The 26,915-nt window shown below is 36.1% G+C and overlaps 1 long non-coding RNA gene across 1 annotated transcript; it reads left to right on the top strand.

Moving 5' to 3' along the window:
* Positions 1,329 to 24,700, top strand: LOC110399014. The gene is made up of 3 exons (XR_002438821.1): positions 1,329 to 1,415; positions 20,343 to 20,394; positions 23,919 to 24,700. It is a non-coding gene; the product is annotated as an uncharacterized LOC110399014 (long non-coding RNA).

Below are 26,915 nucleotides of genomic sequence, written 5' to 3'. Positions count from 1 at the left end.
TTATTTGTGGAGTGTTCCATTTCTCAGTTCGAAAACAGGTGAACTTCCAAATAGAAGTAACTCTTTCATTGCCTGTTAACAGTTCAGAAATAAATATTCTGACACTGTATTGTGTATTCACAACAATAAACTGAAAAGATTGAAATCATTTTTATTATTAAAAATGAATAGTAGTTGCTTAGGCATCTTGAAATGTGTAATTTTGATTAAATAAAAATAATTTGTCTTAAAATGTTAAAATTGAAACAAAAAATCTAAAGAAAATTCAGAAGAAAGTGAAGTTCTAAGCTATATTTGTAATGTTCTGAGAACTCAAACATGAGTTCTTGTTTTCCAGGTCTGTGGGGGGGGGGAAGAATTTTGGGAAACTCTTTGGTGGCATTGACAGTTCTAGAAGAAATAATTTGGTTTTAGTGCTGTGCTTTTAGCCTGATGCATTTTCCCTGACATTGGTAAAATTCTTTGCCAAATACCACAAGGTTTTGAGTGCAGCCAAAGCCTTTGAAGGTTTTAGTGGGACTTAAGTAGTGCCATAGTCCTTAGGCTGGCTCACAGCCCGGGGTGAATTTCACATTTGATGGCAACAGCTGTGAGTCTATCAGGTTTCTGAAATGTGGAAGGAGGGCAGAACAGGGTGCTGTGGCCTACAAGCAGCTGATGAGAGCTGGGGAAACTGAACTGCTTCATGAGAAGTAGGGCTACTGAGTAACAGGCACTAGTTTTTCTCTGTGTTTCTGACACTTGGCCCTCCTTATTCAGGAAGCTTCAGAGCCTCCCTGGTTTTCTTTTTTGGCATTTTTGGAGGGCACATTTCTGCTGTGTGGACCACCTTTGTTATAGCCCCAGAATTATGAGCTCTGCCGCTTTTTTATTTTTTTTTTTTTGCTCTTTTGTATCTCCATGGTTAGCTTCAATTAGCCAGTGTCTGTGGTAGCTGGTGGTCACCTGTTGGGGTTTTGAAAGCAAACAGATTATGAGAAAATATCTTTGCAAATAATAAAAAACTTAAAAATCAACATGCTTTGAATATTAGAAAATTAAGAAATTACATCTCTGAAGCAATAAATAGGCATTTAAATTGTGCTGAGGTTGTCTGCCTCACAGAAGATGCATCATCTTATCTTCATTTCTCTTAGATGGATAGTTAGCTTAATATTTTTAGATTCATCTCTGTTCCCTGAAAGGCTTTTAGAGAATGGACCATGAGCAAAGCTGAGAATTTTTTTTCTGCTTGCTAGAGAATTTAAGAACAATTGAACAGTGTTTTTGAATGTTTAATGTAACTTCATTTCGCCTAATGTTGAACAATATTTTCTTTGCATGTGGATATTTTGATATGCGGATACTGAGAGACCTAGTGATCCAGCCAAGAAAAGGCACAATCAACTGAATCAGCTGCTTTGAGAGTTGTCAAGGTTTGTGTTTACCTCTGTGAAAGACTGCTAATCAGTGCATTTCTGGATGTACATCTTCTTGGAGAAGAGAAGGCTCCGGGGAGACCTCACGGTGACCTTTCAATACTTGAAGGGAGCATATAAACAGGAGGAGGAACGATTGTTTACGAGGGTGGATAGTGATAGGATAAGGGGGAATGGTTTTAAACTGAGACAGGGGAGATGTAGGTTAGATATTAGGAGGAAGTTTTTCACTCGGAGGGTGGTGATGCACCGGAACAGGTTGCCCAGGGAAGTTGTGGATGCCCCGTCCCTGGAGGCATTCAAAGCCAGGCTAGACGTGGCTCTCGGCAGCCTGGTCTAGTGGTTGGCAACCCTGCACTCAGCAGAAGGGTTGAAATTCTATGATCTTTGAGGTCCTTTTCAACCCAGGCCATTCTGTGATTCTGTGATTCTTCTCAGAGGGTCTTACCCTCTCCATACTAGCAATATAATCTAACTCTATCCCAGTGCTGGGAGGAATGGGGAGGCACTGGTGCTGCTACGTGTCACTCTCTCTCACTATGCAGTAAGCAGAGGCTGCAGCTTTTGCCGTATTGTCTTCTACACCTTGTCTTCAGTTGCAGGTAAATTCAGGACACCCCAGCTAGTCTCTGAGGTAGGGAAATTGAAAGCATAGGGAAGGAAGCGAGGCAGAATTTGGCACCACGCGGCTGTAAAAAGTCTGCAAAATAGCACAATGTTTCTTTCATGTACTAATCTCTGTTTCAAACAAGAATGAACTCTTTCTCAACAACTGATTAAATAAAAAAAAAAAAAGGTGAGAAAGAGATACAAGCAGAAAGCTTTATTTTTAAGTGGATTTCTATTCTGTCAATTACTTTATCAGCATACCTCCTTCTGTCTGCTCATCAACATGTACTGGAATCAAGGTGCCTTCCTGAAAAATTGCTCTAGTTTCTATCTGAAAAAGAAAGCTGTATCTGTATGGCAGTGAATATCTCTATAAAAGGAAGTTGTCTGTGAATTCCACTGTCTCACCCTCTGTACACTGGAAATCAAAAACTCGATGAAGTGTGGTAGGAATGGAGTAGTCCCCCACTGCTTTAAGGCATCTCAGATACAGACTTAGTCATTCCTGAACTCCTCTTTCTTTCCTGGCGAAGTGTTTCATATCGACCTTAAAGGTCAACTGACCCACATTTCTGTATTTAGTTCCTTTTCTGTCCATGTCTTACAATTTTTATCACTGGGACATTTTGACTGCCAGTAAAATACTGCTCGTGGCCACTCCACATCTTTTTCTCACTCTCACCCCCTTCATTTTTCTCTGATCCTCACAAAGTATCTTGGGCTCCCTTTAATCCTTTCTCAGTTTTCTGAACTCTATTTTGATCTTCCACCAGCTCCCTTGTGCCATTCCCATTCCGTCAGCTCCCCTAGAGAACATTTCTCTCTTGTTCTCACCCTTTCCCTCCTCCTTGCTCTCTTATTCCATCACTTTCACTTAATGTACCTGATTGTCTCACTGTGCTTTTTTTCCAATAAACACATCAGTTCTTCTCTAAATCTAAATATACAAAAATACAAAAACCCCCCAAACTATCTCTAAGACTCACAGTGGTATACTCATTTTGCTACAGACATTTTCTGTGGGTAAATATCAGAAGAGGCATTTAACTCAGAACCGTATATTTGATCGAAACATAATTAATTAATGTAAGTTGCAAAAGGAAATTTACCCGCTGTCTTGATTTTTGTTGTATTTCTGATTATATTAGTTCTACATAGAAACTGGAAGGAAAAAAAATTCTTAGATCGCTTCAAATTATATGAGTATGGAATGTGAGGAACTTTGAACTTCAGGTTTTCAGATTTGTGTTTTCCAGGACAAAAATTTGTTTTTGATTAAAATATAGTATTTCACATTCAATTTTCTGCTCATAATGATTGAAAATGAATTTGCTTTAAAAATAGAGTTTTATTTTTGAATGTTGTCTTCAGTGTCAATCTTGTCATATGAGGGCTGCTCCGAAAGTAATGCATCCTATTTTATGGTGCTTGCCCATGATGTCAGGGTGGATGTTGGTGGTAGGGCAGCAGAGGTCAAACCTTCCCACCAGTATTCCATTACATGTTGTTGCCATGTGACAGGTGGCAGCAGAGGGGCAGTCTGGCACAATGACATCTGATAGGGAAGTGCATATGAAGCAAAGGGGTGTCACTGAATTTCTCTATGCGGAAAAAATTGACATTCACTGATGCCTGCTGAATGTTTCCAGAGACCAAACAGTGGATGTGAGCACAGTGAGGCAGTGGGTTGTGCATTTCAGCAGTGGTGGCAGTGATGGTGTGTCACCTCTGCTGGTGTGGATTGTTATAGGCATGGCTCCTGTTCATGAAAATGCACAGCTGATGGTGATGGCTATGTTGAAAAATAGGTTTTTTTAGCTGAGAATTTGCTTTATCAGATTGTGTTATTATGGTCTTTGTATCTGTTGTAGTTTCCAGGGGAAAAAAAAAAAGATTACTTTTGGAGTGACCAGTGTAAATGCAGACAAGAAAAACTGTCTGACTGCAGTGATGGAATTTGGTCCTTTACAGGAAAATACTATAGCTTCTGTGGTTTAGAACATCAAAGTACTCAGAGGAACATTTCTTTCTAGAACACAGTTCAGATGGAGTCTTTTCTCAGTGACTGCTTGATGGATAAAGTGATGGTTCATAAAAATACTTGAAAAATAGAAAATATGGACACTGCTAGTCAATGAAAAAATCTATTACATACGCTACTGAAATGCAGTAGATAGAGTTTGAGAAACAAAAGGAAAAGGGAGGGAGGCTGAAAACTGAACTGAAAGACAAAATGAGGGAAATGTTCTTGGAGTTGGGACAGAAGATAAAGACAAACAGATAAACAGTCTTTATGAATGCATTGTTATGTGTAAGATTGTGGAAAAACTATCTCTAGATCTTCCTAATAAACGTAAGTGATAACTAAATGAAACCTGGGATTTGAATTTCTCAGTTCTGATTCTTGTCACCTTCCTATTTCAGCTCTGCAATACCTTGTAGTGTTGGGTTTTTTTTTTAGCTTGTAGAAATGGCTGAAAAGGTATTTGCTTTAGTTACCCCACTCCAGTACTTTTAATCTAACTCACTTCCCCATTGTCTAGCTTCATATGTCCTTGAACAACACTTTTTTTTTTCTAGCTTTTATCTTTATCCTGGTCTTGAAAAGTAGTTTATTCTCTCTTGTTCATCCTTATTGTACTTCAGCGTGCTCTACAGTGTCATCTCAAATCCAGACCTAAATTTACACATGCATGCTTCATTTCTAGTGCATATTACCTCCATATTTTGCAAATCCATGTTTTAAGTGAAATCTGGCATGAAGTTTTGGTTCTAGTTGTAAAGAGAACTGTGAGACCAAACGCTTTAGATAAACACCAACCTGATGGTACAAGTAGCCTTTAATATTAGTATATTCTTTCTCATTTTTTGAATTTTTTCATTTTCTGACCATAAATTCAAGTCAACTTAAAAAAAAAAAAATTCCCTGCCTTCTTCTAATTATGAACAGGTGCCTCTGTGTGTAGAATACCTGAGAATATACAAATTTAAAGGTATTTAGTATATATAAGTTTTCTCACTGTGTGTCCAGTGCACTTCAAAGTGTCTCTTTAGAAGGCATAAAGCAAAGTTTATACATTACTGCTTTGTTTTCTTGAAATGCAGGAAACCATAAATTGGATTAAAAAAGAAAACAGGAAAAACAAGTTGCTTTGTGTGCACTTTAAAAACTAGTTCTTCTTTGCCTTTTCAGACTAATTTCATTTTTCTGTAGGATGGTGGGTGTTTGGTTCAAGAACAGTCCTTCATTTTGTTCCTCAATGTATCATTTCATTCACTGTCATGTTTTGAGATTCCTTAGATGACTAACAGATTGCGCAGACTTCTTTTCCTTGCCTGTGGTTAAAAGGAAGGATACAGAAGCAAGGAAAACAGAGAAGGCTTAATAGCAGGCAGCCTGCTCCCTTCCTGATAAATTTGATTAATGTTTTGAGAAATTGGGCTTTTTTTAAAATGTCCACTCAAGTAATATAATAGCTTTCCACTTGATTCAAGTGTTCTACAAATTGTCTGTTCTGTATGTGTTCCAAAGACACAGGCTTATCCTGCCTTAAGGACATGTATGCTTTGTTAGTATGGGACAACTGCCATAACTAATACTAACACAGGAGTTAAGGAACAGAAAACATTAGAGTTGCTCCAAAAATAATGCCTTCTATTTTGTTACACTGACCCACGACCTCAGAGGCAGATGTTGGTGGTACAGCTCTAAAGGTTGAACCTTCCCACCAGTATTCCATTACATGCTGTTGCTGTGTGACAGATGGCAGCAGAGGAGCAATCTGACAGAATGGTGTCTGAAATGGAAATGCGTATGAAGCAAAGGGGTGTCACTGAATTCCTCCATGTGGAAAACATGACACCTATGGACATTCACAGATGCTTGTTGAACATTTCTGGAGACCAAACAGCGGGTGTGAACACAGTGAGGCAGGGGGTGGTGTGTTTCAGTAGTGGTGACAGAGACAGTGGGTCACTTCCACTGGTGCAGATTGCTATGAGCATGGCATGTAGGCTGTTGTTCACCACTGGAGAAAATGCATAGCTGATGGTGGTGGCTATGTTGAAAAACAGTATTTTTTTTAGCTGAGACTTGCTCTATCAAATAGTGCTATTGTGCTCTTTGTGTTAGTTGTAGTTTCCATGGAAATAAATAAGAGGCTTTACTTTCAGATCAACCCATGTACAAACTGATCTATGGGCACTTGCATAGGATGTCCTAAGGCAAAAATATGTTTGTATGCAGAGAAAAAAGGAAACCTGACTGGTGCCGGTGCTGGACATTCTGGGACTGAGACACTTTAAAGGCAAATAGAAGTACTGAATATTTAAATAACTCATAAATGAAGAACTAGTATTTCTTATCATGATGTAGAAATACTCAATTTCTTTCAGTTCCCTTACAATAAAATATTCCCAGAACCAGTTGTTTTTGCAGTATTCAGCGTTCTTTGGATTCATGCAGGTATTAAAGCTTGCTCTGCTTTTAGAGGTACTAGAAATATCAGAGATTCGTACTGCATTTTGACCATAGGTAATGAAAAATGTAGAATATTTAGAATATCTGCAAAGAATTATTACTAAATGATGTTACTAATATTGCAAAAAGCCTAAAATGCACATATTTTTTAAATATTTTGAATTTCATCTGGTTTTGAGATTAAAACATAACCTTTAGATATTTTTGGCTTTCAGACATTCCACGTTTCCCATCTTATTGTTCCTTTGCTAATTTTTAAGGATAGTAACAGATGTCTATTCCTTAATGTCTGAAAATGAGAATTCTGCCTCATTTTTCTTTTGCAAAGAGCACAACTTAAACCATTAGGGCTGTAAAAGTCTGGTTGTAAGTTCTCAAGCTTGATCTGCGTGATGCAGAGATAATGAAGTGGAAGTGGTGATGGATAGCCAGCACCTGTATTGAGTTCACTGTCTTTGAAGCTAATGCACAGAAGTCTCAATTCACAGTTATTTACAACCCTCTGCTACATGACCTGTGAGGGGGTATTATCTTAATTGCAATGACCACAAATTTGGTATATTTTGCCTATTTTTTCTTTTAGTAGCCTATTCTGTTAAGTATGCTTGCACAGTCTTGTCAATGGTCTAGAATTCTTAGAGACTAGGAGTTCATCCTGGAACATTCCTTTTCCACACAATAACTTATATCTGTGCGCATATATGTATACTGCTGCTAGTGTTTTAAGTAGGCTTTAAAATAGTTGGAAAAGCAGTAATAGATGGATTATCCCATTAGTGCAACTGGGGTTATTACTAGTTTGCAAATATTGAAACTAGCACTGATTGAGATAAATGAATAGCTCATAATTTAGTAACGCAAATCACACAAACAGTAAAGACCTGCAATTATTGACTATAGAGTGATATGAATTTTAGCACAGAACTGTAAATTCAATGACATCATTTTCCTCTGCATTTCATAAAATGACGTTGCTAAATATTTCTTCAGTTTCTCTTCATTTTGCATTAATTTAGTTACTTTATTTATTTTTAAATCTTTGTGCCAAGTTGTTCTAGCAGTCAGCCCTATGTAGTTAGCTGCGAGTTGCTTTGCAGTTGAATGCCTAAGCCATGTCAGCGCTCTATTTTACCTATTCTGTGATCCCAGGTAGCACAGTATTTATGTGAGTCAGTGTCATTTAGTCCTTCCTTGGATTCTCTAATATCACATTTCTTATTGGAGACTGAGGTTGCTTCATATTAGAAGACTGTACAGTAACTGTTTGTTTTAGAAATATTTAGTAAATTCTGATACATCTAAAGCACAAGTCAGAAACTGATTTTGTAGATGTGCCCCTAAGGCTGAAGTAATAGAAAAAAAGCTTGAAGGGACAAAAATCAGTGTTTTTATAACCTGTACGTATAAGCTGGTAAAGTAGATTGTTTTGAACATAGTGTAAATGACCCTGTATGTCCAAACTTCTACTGTGTGGCTTCATTAAAGTACGCAAATTACTAAAACTGTCAGGGATGGCATTAAGTACTCAATAAAAGTAGACTTAATGCAATTAATAGCAATTAAAATTATACTTTTATGATGTCAGCCACCAGTACTGTGAAGACGTAATTGTCTGTAAGGACTTCTGTACCATATTTATCCTCTAAAACTGTCCAATTTATGTGAAAAATGCCAAAAACATATCCCAAATGGGTACCATTATGTTCTTGGATTTTTAGAAGTGATCTGTCTTTATCCAGCCTGTGCACATTAAGCTAATTTACTTTAACTAGTTTTTTCCTCATTATCTTAATAGGCATGTTGATAAGAATTTCTTTTTTGTGGTGGTGGTGGTTTCTTCTTTTCCTGACTACAGATGTTAAAACTTTACTCCTTAAGTGTCTTTTTAAGAGATTATTGCCCTGAATCCTGTACTTGGCTCTTCCTTGTTCGTATCCCCTCTTACATCCAGTTGTCAATTACAAATGTAATGAATGATACTAACCTGACTGTTTTTTTAGAAATGTAAAGCAGCTGTGCTTTGGTTAGTTAATTGGTAGTTAAATAGGAAATAATGGCATTTTTGTCTGTCCTGTAACAAGGGAGTTTACTGTGGTCATAATTAACTAATTCTTAGAAAAGTCACTTATGTCTCTAATAGGCACATAATAGAATATCCTTGAAAAAATGCCAGAATTTTCAGGCTATATTAACAATTAAAAATAATAGTGTAATCAATAGATTGATGTCTGACTCTAAGTTCTAGGCTCAACCTTGTAACTTAAATACATACAGTTAAGTGCTACACCTTGCTTTGTAATTGATACGGAAAGACAAGCTCCTAATTTAGGTCTTTGGAATTTCCATGGGAGGTGTATAAATCATTCTACTGACTCTGTAATTGAGTTTCTGGTCTGTCTTTGCTGAGCTACCTGAGGTTTAGATACTTTATCAGAAGAGCTTTCTCTCTATATTCTGTATTCTCTTCCAAAATGTCCTCTGTTGATAGGGAAAAGGTGGTAAAGGTATGTCCAGTGTCTTGAATGCAGCTCTGCTTTTAAATCCTCTTAAATGTTTACGTTCTGCAAACTCTCATTTTACAAAATGTGAGATATTAAACCATTAGAATAGTTATATCAAATTCAAGTGTAATTTGCTCCTTGATTTTCCAAATGCATTACAGGTTTGGTGTGAATTGTTTGTTTACCCTAAGTAACATATTAAAAAGAAAAATAGGTATGTGATTTATGTTATAGATGGAGAGTTCAATTTTTAACCACCAGCACCACGCATGTTCTTTTAGTGTTGATAACCCAAAAAGATGCATGATGGTCCGAATAGCAATACATAGATAAGTGGGTACTGTTTTAAAACTCATAAATAGCTGTGTATATATTTTAAAGTTATGCCAATCTATAGAGCTGTAAAAACGTTCAGGATTCTTCAGAGATTTCAACTTGTATTTTTTATGAAATCCCTCTAAAAAATCACCAAACTTAATGTTTGAGGAGGGAAAAAAACAAAAACAGAACAGTGCTACAGGATCAGCACCTGATTCAGCTGATTTGTGTGAGAGTGAAAAGTATCCAGTTCGTGTTCAGACACCATTACAATACACTGAATTCATTCATATTCTTAAGCATTTCCATAAATCAGGTCTGGAAAAGCCACTAGTGGATATATAATCACTATATACTTAAAATGAGTTCAGTACTTCCTTGTGTGACATAATCATGCACACACATGTTTGAGAAACATTTGTTAGGTTCTCTGTGTGCATGCAAGTAGGCTGATCATATGCAAAAAGAGGCACTGGGACATAAATGACATTTCCTATTTCTAGGAGAAATAGGTTTTGTTGGTAGTCTTGTGTTACCTATGTAAACTTCATCCTATTTCTATTAGACCGGGCCTCAAGGTCATCCCCTGTTTCCTGTATGGTGCAGCAGTCCTCCTCTGCTTACCTTGTGTCATCAAAAAATGTTCTCAGCATCCTCCTATTTGTCTGCCAAGATCAGTAATGAAAATATTAAATAACATCACTCAAAATTCAAACTCTGAGAAACTGTTCGTCTGGTTTTCAGCATGACCAGCATGTATCTCACCTTCATCAATTCCTTCCCTATCTAACCTCTCTTATCTTGAGCTTAGTTAATGTGACATTGCATCAGTTAACTAATGAAGATGGATGAGAGCTAATGTGTCTCCTATACACAGAAAGAAAGCAGGCATTTTACAGAAGCATGGATTACATTTGATACAGAAGTTGCAAACGCATTGAGTCCAATGAGTTGGAGATGTCTAAAGAGTGAGTGCAAGAAGTAAGGCATGTATGGGCAATACTTCCTGTGTGAACCCTCCCAGCACTTGGAAATATATGGCTTGAAGTCTTGTTATGTCAGAGGGCAATTCATGGTTGTTATGTTGCATAGGTATGAAGGAATCCCCTAGGCCTTTAAAATTATTAATGATTGTCACCTGCATCATCTTGTGACAGTGACTCAAAAAATTCAATTACATTTTTGTTAAGGAAACCTTTGTATTTGTTTATTAGAACTTGTCTGATGATACTTTCAGTTGAAAGTTCCCTATTCTGGTATTACAGTAATGAAAATTCCATGTATGTATTTATAGAGACATCTAATAATATTCATCTTCAGGTGTCTGTTTTCCATGCTAAAGAACCCTGGTCTATTCCAGTGTCTCCCAGTATGGAATGCCTTTGGAATCCCTCCACATTCTTCCTACCTTTTCTTCTTATTTTGTAGGTCTAAGGCACTTGTTGGTTGTTGGTTTTTTTTAAATAGTAATGATAGGTAATTCAGTGTTCCACATGAATACACAGCGGATGTCTGGTGTAAACATTTCATGCCCTGCTTTCTTTTTTGTAATAATTTCTAACATGCCAATGCTGCTTCTTTGACTGAGATTGGAAACTGGTGTTTTCAGAGAACTAGATTCCTAGGTTCTCTTTCCAAGCAGTAGTAGCAAATTTAGAATCCATTTTTTTTTGTATGCCATGGAAAAAGTATTTATTCCTTTACAGACTGTGTTGTACTCATGGACAGTGAGTTTCCCTCATTCCAATTCTGCGTACCATTCCCTGCTGCTAATTCACTCTCTGGCTTAGAAGCTCATCGGAGATGACTGTTGAATTACATGCTTCTGACAAAATCCCCCAAACTTTTCTAGTAAAGGAGGTCACAATGCTGCACCTTTTAAAGTATCTTTTATTAACAGCATTGAGACAAGGCAAATTACAGCAGTGTAAAATTGCAGCCTTGGCACTGTGATCTTATGCACTTGGTATAGTAATAAGTAATCTTTATTTGCTTGCTTTTTATGTGTCTCTTTTGCTTGTTTTTAAAGGTTGTCACATCTTCAAAACTTCTCAGCTACTCTTACATACTGTACATGGTACATTTGTACATGGTATATCTGCCCAGATATTTCAGATTAGCAGAAAAACTTCTGTTAATGTCAATGGAGAATCAAACTGATAATGCAAGGGTGATGTCTTTCAGAAAGGAAAACTTGAATGACTCACTGTGTCATTTATGTCACAGCGCAATCATTGTTTTCTTTTAAAGCTATCACAAGTCTAGAAGATTCATACATCAGTTGAGTTCTTATGTTATTCCTACATCCTTCTGTTGTGTTTGTGTTTTGTTTTGTTTTTCATTAGATGAAAAAAACAAAGAACTAGGAAGACAGGGCATGTGAGGAGTGGCTGAGGCCCCTTGCTTAGTTCAGCCCAGAGCAGAGGAGGCTGAGGAGAGGCCTCATGGCAGCTGCAGCTCCTCACAGGGGACAGCGACAGGATCCAAGGAAGTGGCATGGATTTGTGTCAGGAAAGGGTCAAGTGGAGGTATGGAAAGGCTCTTCACTAGAGGGTGCTGGGCATGGAACAGACTCCACAGGGCTGTGATCATGGCCCTGAGCTACTGGAGTTTAAGAGCATCTGGACAGCATTCCATTTTGTGTGCTCCTCTGTGGAGCTATGAGTTGGACTCAGAGATCCTGGTGATTCCCTTCCAATATATTCTGAGTCTAAATTACCTTTTGATACAGGAATGCCTACCTTACCTGTAAGGGGAAAAATATAAGGTATAGAAAAATATTTCAATGGGGTTTCACTATCTACTATAATGTAGTTCATTGGTGTTACAAGGGTTACTTTGAGTTAACAGAAACTGCCTCATTGACTGTAGTTGTTTTGTTAGCAGTGTTATGTTGTGTCTACCTTAGTGCACAGACACCTATGTTAGGTTTATAATTCTGTAATGTGCATAACCATAAGAGATCTTATCTAAAAATCCTTTGAAACATCGTTATTTTCCCACATTCAAGCTGAACTCGTTAATCATGATTGAAACCCAGAAGCATTAGTGTTTTGGAGTAAATGAAGATGGTCATTGGTGCAAACCACAAGGCAAGAGAAAACTCCAGCCTATCTCATGTGGCAGTTACTGTTGATTTTTGCATTTTTCTCTTCTGATGAATCACACGTGCATAACGTGCTGTCAGTTTCCTCTAATTATCGTAGATCATCCTCATGATTTGCCACTTGTAACCTAATATATTATGATAGCTGAAGTAATATGTTCTGGTTATAATTGGTTGCCCACTAGTGATGTTCATAATGGATCTCTCCTGCGAAACACAAACAGTAACTGGACGCACAGCATGCAGGTAAGTTAAGTACCCACGCTACCCAGGAATCAGCAGGTATTCTTCATGACTTAGTCTCCAGACATATTTTCTGGAAGCTCAGCATATCTCTAATTGCAATTATATTTTGTGTCCATCTTGCCTTAGATCCCAGAAAAGTGGTTTCTGTGCATAAATATTTAAATATGAAAGTAAAAGGTGATACCGAGCACATTTCTGCAGACTGAAAGAAATACATCTGGCAGAGATTTTTTTCACAGAATTCCTATTTCTGTGGAGTTTGTTTCAAGGATAATTCATGTCCCAAACTGTAAAATCTTTAAACTGGAAACTGTGAGTCACATTTTGATGTGGCAAGTCTTCATATAGTATGTTTCATTCAGCATAATCAATAGCATTAATAAATCAGTGGATTGACTGAATTCCAAAAGGATGGTAGGCTCTCACACAATAAATTGATTTTTGTTTTCTCTGTGTGAACACAGAAACGCTGTAGTTAAGTGCACAGTTGGCGTAATATTGACATTTTTTCCTGATATTTAGTCACTGAGTGGTCAAGGTTGACAAGGGCAATTATAACCCACCAGTGTGTATCAGTAGCCGTATTTCTCTAGGGTACTGGTTTTCCCCAAAATACTTCTTGTTCCTTAAGGCATACTCTCTTTTCAGTTCTGCTAAAAACTTCCAAAATAAGCTGGAGACAAAATTTACATCCCCTCGAAGTACTGTTAAAGAGCTTGTTCAAAAATACGTATGCTTGCAGCAAATGTTTGCAGATCAGCTTAAGTTTTTTAAATACTTCATTTGGTTTCTTTCAGTAAATCCAGTTACGGCTGTTGCAGAGCAAACCATCGAAACCTTTAGAGTCTTAGCCCATCTTTTCTCATCCTAACTGTTTTACACCTTTCTAAAAAGACTTCAAAAAAGAAAATAAGTGCGAAGAACATTGCATCCAAAATCACATGCAGGTTTAGCCTGGGGTGGTTATCTTTAGTTTTAGTGAACATGGTCCAATTTGACTTTGCATATTTGAAAACTAACTTAGATTTGGTTATTACTTTTCTCATATCCTTTGGAGAAAATCTTTGAAAGGAATAAATTGCATTCTATTCAGTTCATATTTATTTATTTGAGGCTCTTTGTGACTTCAAAAATATGCAACACAAAAGTAGTTTTCACAGAATTTTCTGCTCTAATTACAACTTACTAATATTAACCTGATCATCAACAAGATAGTGATTATATTCTCACATAACTTGCAGCGTTGTTGGAAATATATGGCACGTTATAAGTTAAATGATTTGGAGGATAACTGCAGTGAGCTTTTAAGGATTTCTTGTGTTGCAGTTCATTACATTTAATTGGCATTATTAAAAATAGGTAAGTAGATAACAAAAAGATAATGCAAAGAGAAAACAGAAATTAGACTTATTTTTAGGATTTTTGGAGGGGAACAGGAGAGTCTGACATTTTAGAATAGCATTCAAGAGTCTGACTAAACTTCTGTATGTTTCTATGTCTGATTAAGACATGAAAAATATATATATGCTCCTTTCAGTAATTTTTTTGCAGCTGGGATGAGGGGCTGAAAACTGCTTACTGAATGTTGCTGGCTTGGGCTGGAATTAGAGTTGTAAAGGTCTTGGAGTTGCAGAACATTCATTTTCAGCATCTTGTTGGCTCTTGTTAAAGTACTGCTTTTGATGGGCCTGAATTTAATCTCAAAACTGATTAAAATAGTAATTATTTGATTCATCAGTGAAGAAATAGAGTTCCTTTAAAGGCTAGACTCCATTTAATTAACAATAATTTGAGACTTCGGTCAGTACAGATCTGAATACTAACATTATTTAACAACTGGCTTTCAAATATGTTGGGCTACTCTGCAAACTGCCAAAATTTATCTTGCTCAGCATTCAGGAGCAGCCTACAGTGGAAAGCTCTTTCCCACATCATTCAGTGCAAATTGGCTATTCTCAGCTTTATGTGAATGTTCACCATGACATAAGCACACATAATCAAGGAAGGATCAGGAAAAAAAAAGGAACCTGTTAAAAATTGTTTGTGCAAAAAAAACAATAATGATGTAATTCAAAATAAATGTAAAGTTATATCTTTATATTCCTAAAATTGTCTTCATAACAGTCATATTTTGCCTTTTCAAAAACATTTTTGTATGTACAGCCTTGCTAGAAATTGTGCATTTTTTCATACTATTTATATTCCATGTAAAAAAATTTTATTCTGTGTAAGGAATAAATTCATGTTGTAAAGATAAGGCATATTGTTGGTTTATGCTTTGTTGAAAAGTTAGTAGAAGTGCAGAAAGCTGTGTAGTCTTGATCACAATAACTTAAGGAATTAAGAGTTAAAAGAGACTGGAGTATTCATCTTTACCCCTGTTTTTCTTACATGCTTTACTCTTTCTTTCTATGAACAAAATTCTTAGGAATGATTTGTTTTTCTGCTTGTTTTTGATACCAATCTTTGTGTAGGATAAAGTGTTGTGAAGCTGAAGAAGTCATATAGTAGGAGGGAATGTGAAATTTGTAGAATCAGTAATTATAGCATGCAGTTCCTGCTTACAAATAGTCTAAGCAAGGCCGGGTTTGCTATGAAATGAGATGAACAGTTCTCCAGCTATTATACATATTTTGAACATATGTTCTGCATTATATCACAGAGATTACAGATTGTTAATGTTACTTGTTGCTTTTCCTATGATACCGATTATTTTAAGCATGTAAGACAAGTAATAAAAATCTCTACAGCTGTGAGGTTACATCTCAGCAGGTTTTACCAGTAATACTGTGAACATGAAAATAATATGTAAAGGATCTGGTCAATGGAAAATGATATCATTGACACAGAAAGTACAAGAAAAAATTGGGGGGAAAAAGTTGCTTGAGAAGCATGAGCCCGCAGTTTCTAACTAATGGTATTTTAACATTAAAATGTTGCATTTTCCAGTGCTCTTTCAAAATTTTTTTGTTCCAACTTACTATCAGGAGCTCTAGTAGTGGCTGTGTCTCACTGCTAATGACTGGATGAATTAACAGTGTGTTGAGGTTCTGCAGAGACCGCACAGATATATTCTTGCTGCGATTATATTTTTAAAAAGGTGCTTATGTAGAAGGAGATAAATCTGTACTGCTAAGTGACAGCTACATTACAGTTACATCGTTGAGTTTTACTGTGATGAGGTTGTAAAATATTGTATTTGTATAGTGTGTGATCTTTGTCACACAAGCAATCATGCACAGACCAGTTACTAACATATAGTTAAAATATAGTTATTTATACAGTTATAAAACTATACATAGCTGTACAGATGTATAAAAATATAGCTTTCCTTATAATGTAAGAAGCTATTTTTTAATTATTTTATTTTCACTTTTTAAATGAGTGGTACTCAAGTGTATTTACTTGGGACCAAGAAATCTATTCTCAATGTTCGTTTCAGTTTTAGATAGTTGTATACACCAACATTACTGTGGTCATTTCAAAAATCTCTCTTAGTGGTTCTTTGGATCTCTGGGATTATTGGTAGCAGATCACTGCTTACAATGGAAACCTACGAAGTCCATTCTTTCCTTCTGAATGAGCCTAACATTGTTTGTTCTCCACCGCACTGCATCTCTTGGCTGCTTCTAATCCATTTGTTACCAGTCGCTTTGGATCAATTGTGCCAGTGATCCTACTCAGTGAACTAGTAAATAAAAATGCCCTACATGATCTTTGGCTCAGGACTCTTTCCAGCTGTGCTTAGGGATACAGCTTAAATACAATCTTCAAAAGACTGCAATTCACGTAAGTAGCCAGAGTGCTTCTCTGAGTTGATGGTGAATGTTTAGCCCTATCCAATCTGTTCAGTATAAATTCTGCTGATATCCTGTTTGGCAGGTCTAGTTCTGCAAGAAGCTACTTACCTGCTTTGCTTCTATATTACTAATAGGTGTTTATCTACTACATATAGTATCTGCTGTGCGTTATGCTAGCTCCTTCTCAATGTGTAGACACTAGATTCATTGCTACTTAGTTTTCAACAGTCCTTTACAGCAAAGGCGGGGAGAACAGGTTTCCATGAAAAGAAGTTCCCTACTCATTTTTCCTATCCCAACGTATAACTGAGCAGGGAATTAAATTCCTGGTCAGTGTCCTGAAACTGAAATCTGTTTTTTTGGTGTGCAAGCTATTTTTACAAAGTGTGATTTCTCATGGATGTTAGCAGTATAATAAATCATGTTCCAAGTATTAACAACGTTAAAATTGAAAGAGAAATAGAATGTTCTGGATCATTTCAATGTTTTGTCTGGCAGGCAGCAGTGAAGTTTTATCAGTTTTTTTGAGCCACTTATACCTCAAGTATAGTGATGTCTTTCCCTGCTATGTTTTCCATTTTTTCCGTGAAATGAATGGTTATGTAAATATTTCAGTGATTTTTGTGGGATGCTGAAAAACAATCAGTCCCTCTGGTGGACTACTGGAAGCAGATTCAGTTTTCTAAATGTATGTCTCTCGCCCTCAAGGGATTTGAACCTGTGGGAGACCAAAAACCTCCAGGAGAGGCAGCTCAGGCCCAGCAACTTTTTTGTTGCCATGGTGTCTGGGCTAGGGCTGTCATAAATGACCTTTCGGTGTCAGCTCTCAGAAACTAGTTAGGACCAGTTAGAGGAAATTATAATTTTCTTGTTGCAGATTGACAATTTATAAATCCCAGTAGCACTAACTTCCTCTTTTCTTAAATCAGTAGTGCCTTTCAAGGTGCTAATATTCTTGTGCCAGGTCTGTGAGAGTTTGTGCATGAGCTGAACTACTTAAAATTAAGCTTTTGAATTTTCAAATTTCTTGTTCTCAGCCCCTCTGCTGAACTTTACATTTCCTCTTAAAACCAGCAGATTGAATGCTCAGACTTATTCCAGTGAAATTGTGGAGTTCCATATCTGAGCAGATCAGGAGGAGCTGATGTGGGATGAGCCTCTACTGCTGTTTATTAGTCTTTAACTGGCTGCTATTTTCAGTTCTCATTCCCGGGCTTCTGAGGGCAGCACTCTTTGATCGCGCTCCAGTAAATTATGATCAGAGCATCAAAGGGAGTTAAGTATGTTGACGGTGAACGTCACTAAGCTTGGCATTCAAGTGTGCCGTGCTAGGAATATTTTCCAAAGTATGACTGAACTGAATCTGTTTTGTTAGGCACCTAGAAAATGGAATCACAAAGTGAAGAAAGTTGGGCGCAGGGTCTTCTAAATGTAGGAATAAGAAATATTGAAGAGAACGTAGTTATAAGAATTCCTGCTGACTGAAATTTCTGTAGTCATTGCTTAGAACTCATTAGCCCACCCTCCAGCAGTGGAAGATTAAATTCCTGCAACTTAAAATGCATGTAGAAAACACAAGGATGGAATTGAAGATAATTAACATAGGTCTTTACATGTCAGCATTTCCAATTTGCCTTACAGCTTCTCTTGGGTTCAGAATTCCTGAAGTAGGCTACCTTAAGATCCATTAGTGCAGGAATTCTTATTACACAAATATGAATGATTGGATGCTCACGACAAGCCTTGTTACTTTGTATTTGGTTTCGTACTTTCTCATAACTAAAAGATAAAACGCAAATACTGTAGTACTGGGGCTTCTGTATGAACCAGAGGACTTGATGTTACTGATGACGTCCAATTAAGCAAAAAGCAGCTCTATACAATCACATAATTTTCATTTTCCTTAGTCTTTAAATGAAACTTCTACCCACAAAAGGTGAAAACAAGTCTTATGAAATACCTCTAAATAGAATTTTCATACATTTAGTGATATAAAATCTAGGTTTTCAAATTATATAAATCAGTGATTTGACAAGTGGTCACTGCATTAAAGCATTGTTAGTACTAAGCCTTTGTTTTTTTACTGTCTTGCTGCCATAATTCCTATGTTTATTTTTTAGTGTAGAAGTTTAATTTTTATATTGACTGTACAGTCAGGCTATTTATTCTCTTTATGTCTGTATGAAATTTTTCTTCATTTACAGTCCAAGGCCTAAACTTAGGAAGACTTTCATTGGTGGAAGAATTTGCATTGGAATTTACTATCTGGTTTCACATTTGCAGATACCATAGGAAATGTCCTTTGTGGTTCAGGTAGAACCTGGATGCACAGATCCAATGTCCACCCACTTTTTTTTCAGAATGTAGAGCACTGATACTGTGACTGAATGTACAGTGTATACTTGTTTCCTCAGAAGTTAAAAATAGGGTGCTGATCATATTTTTTAATCTCTGCCTATCAGAAGTTTGAATCTAGTAATAGGAATGACTTTTCTGGTGCTGTGCCCATTAGTTGGATCACACTGACACTACTTCTGATTCTTTGATCAACATCTACCTTCAAAACAAGAAAAAAAGAGAAAATCGTTTACACTTGACCTATTTGGATTGAAAGAAATTAGGGTTTTTTGTTTTTTCCGTAGGTGCTCATACACTCTGCATTTTTTTAAATGCTGGAAGTTCAGTGAAATGAAAACATGCTGTGATTGGAGAAGTATTTACACAAGTACAGGACGTGTACATTTCTTCATATTTGTTCTATTGTCATAAGTTATTATTGTCACATGCAAAGTTTCAGCATTACTAAAGCTCAAATAAAAAAACTCATAGGCTGTTTGGATCCCTATTTGGAGAGAAGTTTTAGATGCAAGAAGTAGTTGTGAAGTTCAAGACGTATTTTTTTTCTTCCTTTTTTCTGGCAGGCAGTACAGTGTGAATGTAATTGGAACATTAGAAATAAAAGAATGAAGCATGATTTTCAGATGCTATTGTTGTAGGCAAGGGTTTTGTTCCAAATATCCCTTTAATTTATCAGTGCTTAGTCTTTAAATGTTAAATACTCTGAATTCCTGATTATTAAAACAGAAAATTACTTTATAGTTAACTTCAGAACACTGTAAGCTTGTAATACTTACGAAAAAAAAATACTTTCTGAAAATAGCCCTTTTTATGTATTCTTTATTCTTTATGTATTATTTATATGTAAGTGGTATCGGTTATATTTTTCTTTAAAAACAATCATTATCAATCCCATGTGTTTCATGCATATTACTTTTCAGTATGTTGGCTTTGCAAAGCTATGGGAGGATAATTTATCATGTTTGCTGATACATAACATCAACAAAATTGCTAAGGTGCTGTTGAAAACTCATATTCTGTGCACTAAAGCTAGGAAGACCTTTTATCTTAAATTTTATGTTAAATGCACAGGACACATGGTCTGTTTACCACAGTAGTAGAAAGGAGAGAACCTTTTCATATGTGATCTGAAGAAACCAAATGTGAAACTTAATGAGGTAGAATAAACATGGATGCCCAATGCAACATTTTTAGATCTACTATTCAACATGCAATCAAAATTTCCATGTGACCTAAACAAATACATTTGTCTTATAACGTAGTAGCGTGTCAGTCCAGTAGCAGCTATAATAAATACTGTGAGATCTGCATCTCACTTGTAGATGTTAAGAAAGATGAACAATTAATGAATGCATTCTATATCAGGAGTCAAAGAGGGGGAAAAAAGGTACAGAAAAAAATTATCTGATATTCTACTTTAAAAGTTACTGTGGCATTTTGTAGTAATAATTAAAGATTTTTTTAAAATGTGATGACCTTATTCATCATAATCTATTCTATTTGCAGATTCCTGGCTCATCTGAGACCCACTAGCATAACACCAGATAGAAAGCTGAAGGTAAGATGAAACATCTGACAGCCTCAATCTGTAATGGGATCCAGATATTGCATTGGTGATTTTTAAATGACACACAGTTATCTAGCTGACAGAATAGAGCATAACTGCAAAATTACAAGAGGCCAGTATGTGCTCGGTATGCAGTGCCCTATTGACTTAACCCATTCTCAATAATTTATGCTGCTGTATCTAATTTACTATTGTTGCAATAACAGTGTAGGTCAAAATAAAAAAAAATAAAATAAAAAAAAAATAGGATAAATGGCTGTAGTGCTAACTTTAACTTGTATGAGTATTTTGTCCAGGAAAAAGGATCTGAGGTGATAAACAGTTTTCTTTCTCTGCTTTACCCTGTTACCAATCAGGCTTATCGAGAGTTTAACATAATTGAATAAATAATGAAATTCTCAAAAAGAGCCTCTAACTCTCTTGTGAGAGTTCTCCGCTTTAGATTAATAACTTGCAAATGCCATTTGTATCCATGATCTAAACTGAAATGAAAGCATGTCAGGAGAGTACCATACCTCTGTAATGGCAGCTGTTGGTGCCCACTCAGAAGTGTTTCTATTTGGCAGAGTTCTGGTTGTAATCAAATCTTGATCGGTCTGATCAGTACTTGTATAGCTACTGTATTGAATCAATTAAGTACCTGGTTATTTTTTTCTTTAGTTATAGCTCAGTGATTTTTCTCAATGGTAGCCGAAGTCAGATCATTTAAGGCTTGTGAATCTCACAAAAAGGGCTCATGTAAGACCATATTTGGCATCTTGTGACACCAAATGGGAAGTGTGTTCTTCTGTATGACTACAAAAGATTGTAGTACAGCTATCAAATACGTGTTCTGCTCATTAATGTTTGTACAGTATCCTGCCTTAAAAGAGCTACAGTTTCCTAGAGCAAGTCATTCAGAATTCGACTACACTCTTCAAGTTTAATGGGTTGAGCTCTTTGAGTTCCCTACCTCCTCCTGATTGATGGTTTGTTTCTTCTTTTAATACAAAATTCAGTAAAATTTCCCACAGTGAAAATGGTCTTTTAATTATAAAACACCAGCGTGTGGGAATGATTCAATTTACACATCAGAAAAGTTCAGTTACTTGACCATAATTTATTTTTGTGCTGATCATTTACAGACCACAGATTCTTCTTCTTTTTTTAAACTCTCTCCCCTTCTCACTTGCTCTACATGTAAAAGAATAAAAGTCTCAATAACCTGGAAAAGGCTTTAGATATTGTATCGCATGATCACCAGAACTAGACTTCATTATCAGTTTTTTTTACCAGCTTTTCTCCGTTTTCATCTTCTAGCTGTGTTGACATATTTAATTTAAATGTGCTCTAATTGCTGAGTAATTCAGTTTTTTCTTTAATCTGACAAAGGGACAGTGTCAGTAAGGTAGAGTAAGCGATCTCATTCATGGAACTGTGAGAATTAGAGGTATTGGATAAAAAAATAAATACTTGCAGTTCCAGTGTTGCACATGGTATAAGTGACTTCTATAACCTTTTTTCAGTAGCCTGCTCCAGCACTTAAACTAGTCTCTAGGAGGGGATAACATGGCTTCGTCCTAATAAATTAATAAGTAATAGGAGTAATTAATCCCAAAAGAAATGTCTGGAAGAACTGGGAAGTTTCAATATACTTTCTCTATGCAATATTATTCTTTATCGTTACATTTTCAGAATATGCCTTAAGACTTGCATTGGTTGGTGTAGCAGCTTCTAAAGACAAATAATTGTAGCAAAATCAAAACGTTTAATTTTACTTTAAGAGAAATAGACAATGAAAATTCTTAGAATACTATTTAATGGATTTAAAATACAATTATTTAAATACGTGCTCTTATATCCATTTTATTTCTAATCAAATATGGTTTGTGAAGGTAGCTGAGTTATGAGATTGTGCGCTTTATAGAATTAAAAAAAAAGCTGTAGTTGACAAGGAAATATATATATCATTTATTCAAGGTTGTACATATAAACTTAGCATTCAGCTGAGTACGTAACAATATTTCTTGGTTGGCTATTTGCAGTACACACACAAAGGCTATGTGAATGCTATGGAAATACACTTTTGCTATTTCTTTGACTCTTGAGGATGCAATTTAGTCTGTTTTTCACTTTAGAAGGGCTGTATGAATGCCACTTTAAAAAAAAAAAATTAAGTCAAACTACTGTAAGTGATTTCTTCACATTCTGTTCAGCTATGTGAAAGGTGTTTTCCCTTTTTACCCAGGACTAAGCATTAAGACTATATTGTTAACTTGAATTTGTGTTTTGTAGTGTTTGTAATTTTTTGTAGCATCTGTAACTGCTGCTGTTTGGATATACTTTTATCTAGAAACAAATATATCACCAAATCAGACTTATGATGTGAAACTAACATATGCTTTTAAAACTAACCAATATAAAAAGTTACCTTCCATTGCCCATTTAGTCATTACAGACTCTAATTATACTTGTGTGATTTAACAATATTGAATTGCCACTACTGCAGCTTTTTGCTAAGTCACCTGTACCTTCCTGGGCTGGTGTCAGTAAAGGGAACAATTCAAAGTGCAATGGACAGAAATGTTAAAGGCCAGAAAATGCAGTAACTGGTCTTTCCGGGTCCTGTTTAAGGTTCGTACAGACGTGCATCTTAATATTGAAGTACACTTGGCATTTATTTCCAGGAGCTAATGTTTAAAATTCTGTATGATCTCTGAATAAGAGCAGACATGTATTCCTATCACCTGACTGGTATGTTCTGCTAAGTAAATGTTCACATACACGATCTCACAAGTGTTCACACAGAAGATACTTCTTACTCTTCTTGTGCAAAAAAAAAAAGAAAAGAAAAAAAATTGATTATATACAGTTGTTCTGTTCTTCTTTTTTTTTTTAACACAATTATTAATCAAACTCTTCTGTTCCTCTACATCAATATTCCTGAAGCCTGTCCAGGAAGATGCAACTTTGGTTGTGTTATATACATTCTTGGACATCCGTAGAATTTTTCATTTAGTGGGAAGGGATTATGGTAATTGAGTCTCTCCTCTAGATTCTTTTTTTTTTTTTTACTGAAAGTGGAAAACCTTTGTTTCTAGGCCCTTTTCAATACCACACATCTCTCTTGTGAGCAGAGGCTCTAAATGGCATAAAATGGCCTAAAGAGAAAGGAGTGCTGTTTAGCACCTTGAATAGTTCTGGGAGGATGGATTAGGGCCAAGATTCCCCTCTCTTAGTAGAACGCCACAATTTTCTGCTTTGCTTATCAAGGGAAATTCCTCTGTGTTGAGCATTCTCGACCATCGGGAATTTGGTGTACAACCTCTTTAAAGCCCCTTTTTGAGATGTGTAAATTTATGAGTTCAGTGTCTGAAGTCAAGTAATATATAACTGTTAGTTTCTAGTTTGTTATCTTCATAATCAGCATTATACTTTTAATGAAAAGTGGCCAGAGCTGTTTGATTGGTAATGAGCTCTATTTTATCAGGTCATTAAGCAGTTCCTGAGCATATCTACCTTAACCTGTTTAACAGCAGCATAAATGAAGAGATGCCTCCTTTGTAAACCTAAGATGTCCTCAGGTGGAAAGTGACTGCTAAAACATTATTTTGCCACATGAACAAGATCCTGAATCTCCTGGGATTCCAGCAGAAAGTGGAAGTCAGCCTTACACTTGAGCCCCAGTGCAACCTGCTGGCATGTGCACAGCACGAGATGAGCGGTAGACCTCAGGCTTTGTTTCATCTAGGTAAGGCTGACCTAACATATCAAGGGACTCAGTATGAAATATTCTGGGTATTCTGAAAAATATATAAGCACTCCTTTCCTGGAGGGCTGAAAACCTACCTTCGTCCTTAATTGTTGTGTTTATTGGTTGGATTCTCCTTTGGAGTATTTGTAGGTGAAATCAGGGACTCCCTTTTAGAGAAGCAGAGCAATGGGAAAAACACTGTGCCTAGGGAAGTGCAACATCTGTAGGGTCCAGGTTTTTCAGTACTAACTGATAAGACACATTATTATGGAACTTGCTTTCAGTTCTGCAGTTTTTTGACATTAATAGATATATTGTTCACTCCAGGATAAGAGAATAAATATCATAGGTGGTAAATTCTAGAAGATGCTGTCATTTCTGGTCTGTAACATTTTAAACTAACTTGATATTAGAGAAGTAGTGTTTTACTTTCTGTGTAGAAACCCAGATTCTTTTTCCAAGAAAAATATTTGCTATGACATAAAAATTAGGTTTTCTCAGATATTATGGATATAACTGAACTAATAAGGTGTGTTTTCTGAATAGTGCATTAGATGAAAAAGAACAGGGACTTGTTTTAAAGAAGATTCTTTTGTTTCCCACATTTGTATATACTGTTTGTCACTTGCATGCCAAAATAGAAGAGAAATAAAATCAAAGATTTTATTTGTTTCTTGAACATAATATTAAATAAAGTTGACAGTTTCTCTTTTGCAGCATGGTAATGACATGTCTAGAAGTAGTACAGCTGATGCTTTGAGTTGCCATGAGTTTTGCAGCCTTTTCATTTTAAGATGCTCAATTATTCTTGAGCCACTGCACTATTGTTTCAAAGAACGTTTTGTTACTTCTCTTCAAAAACCCTTTCTTGTGATTTGTTATGGCTCTTTGAACTACTTTTTAGGGCTAATTTGTGGTAGAATTTGTACTATGATTTTTATACTTAGTCTTTTGAGTCTGTCTAACCTGAATAGCCCAAGGGAGATAAATCAGGAAGCATAGAAATCAAGAAAATGCAAAGCTGGTACTTGAAGCTGAACCAAAAGCTAGTGTAACTCAATTTGTCAGAGAGAATTTCTAGTGAGAGAACAAAGAACTTGATTTTTATTCTTTTTAACATTCTGCCTTTTTTATGAAAAAGCTGTGATTTGTACACTTCCTGTGTGCAATAAGAATCAAAATTTGAGTGGCAGATTTTTGCTGGTTCTATGTAGATTTAACTACATGTATAAGAAGGGATGGGATTTCGTGAAAGGGAGATTTGACCTCAACATCTACTGTGATGTGCTTTCAAAGAGGGTTTAAGGGACATTTCCTTTAATGAATAGGGATATTTTAATGCATTCACTTCTGAGCAGATGGCAAACTGGTCTCAGATTCAACTGTCATCCAAATCCTTTTCTCCAGCATATGACAGGTACCAAGAAGATTGTCAATGGTAAGGAGATGGCCCTGAGAGCAAAGAACAGCGGCAACAATCTGAGGAGAAACAAACTAATTTACTAAATAGGATATCGGAATGCAAAACAACACAGTATAATACAATATCATTACAGTTTAAGCTGATAAATCCAATACAATGAGAGAGAGTGTCCAAAATTAAAATAGGCTGTACTCTAATACTGACAATAAGATGGCTGGGGAGCGAGATGCTGCCGGGACAAGAGACGGGCTGAAAGAGAAGTTCTCATGATCTGCGAGTTTTTATCTTTCCCTCTCACCAGAAAACAGTAACAGGGGAGCAAAGTCCCCTGGGGAATGTAGTAGTCCTTCTCTTCTGAGAACCAGTTAGGTACACTACATGATGTTATGATGTGGAATACCAATAACCGAAAATCATAAAACCATGACAAAGATGCAGTGATCTGGCTCATTGTGCTTCAGGCTACTGTACAAATCATATCTTTTCACAGAACTCATTTCAACACTGTAGTAAGACAGAAAAAGATGAACAAACTCATTTTATGAGTGTCAGTAAGATGGTAATTGACCTGATCATATTTTAATGGGAGGAAAAAAGGCCAGGTCATTTGAATGACACAAGCCAATGAACCAGGTAGAACTCATTAGAAAATTGGGAACTGGTTGGTTATACATAGACTTTCTGAGAATCGTTCAGTAGTATATAAATTAATGGTAAGTACCAAAATGTAGATGCAGAAAACAGATGTAGGATATGTGCTTCATGTTAAAATTCTAATTCCATTGATAATGGCTGTGTCAGAGACTACAATAACAGTGTAAAATATATGCTTCGTTTAGTCACTTGGTATCGATCACATGGGTAGTGCTGTTGTATATAAACGTAGAGATCCTCTGCAGGTCCTGCTGAATTTTGGAAAAGTCTCCAACAATTACAGCTCCATCTGTTTAAAACTGAGTGTGAAGCCTGAGATGTACCGTATATGATTCAATCCCAGTTCGTTTTTTCAACAAAACTTTGACACGTAGTACTTCACATCTCTTTTGCCAGAACCTGTGTTAACTGTGCTGTGTTTTTATTCAAGTTTTTTTAAAAAGAAAAAAATGAAGGGTTGTTTTTCTCTAATCTGACTGTAAACAATTGACAAAAGTACTTACGTGTTTAATTATTGAAATTGAACCTGATGAAAAAGGCAACGCAAGCTGCCTTACAGAAATATTTAAAAGTCAGGGTAACAGTGTCTAAATCCAGGAGCTCCAGGTGAGACCTTTCAAGTATTCCTATTGCTGACTACATATTTATAATGTGGAAAAAAAAAAAAGTCTAATCTCAGCTGTAAGTGCTGAGAATTACGTG

The sequence above is a fragment of the Numida meleagris genome, chromosome 4 (genome assembly GCF_002078875.1).
Source record: "Numida meleagris isolate 19003 breed g44 Domestic line chromosome 4, NumMel1.0, whole genome shotgun sequence".
Taxonomy (NCBI): Eukaryota; Metazoa; Chordata; class Aves; order Galliformes; family Numididae; genus Numida; species Numida meleagris.
Note: the sequence above shows the minus strand (reverse complement) of the source record. Positions and strands in the feature narration are given on the sequence as shown.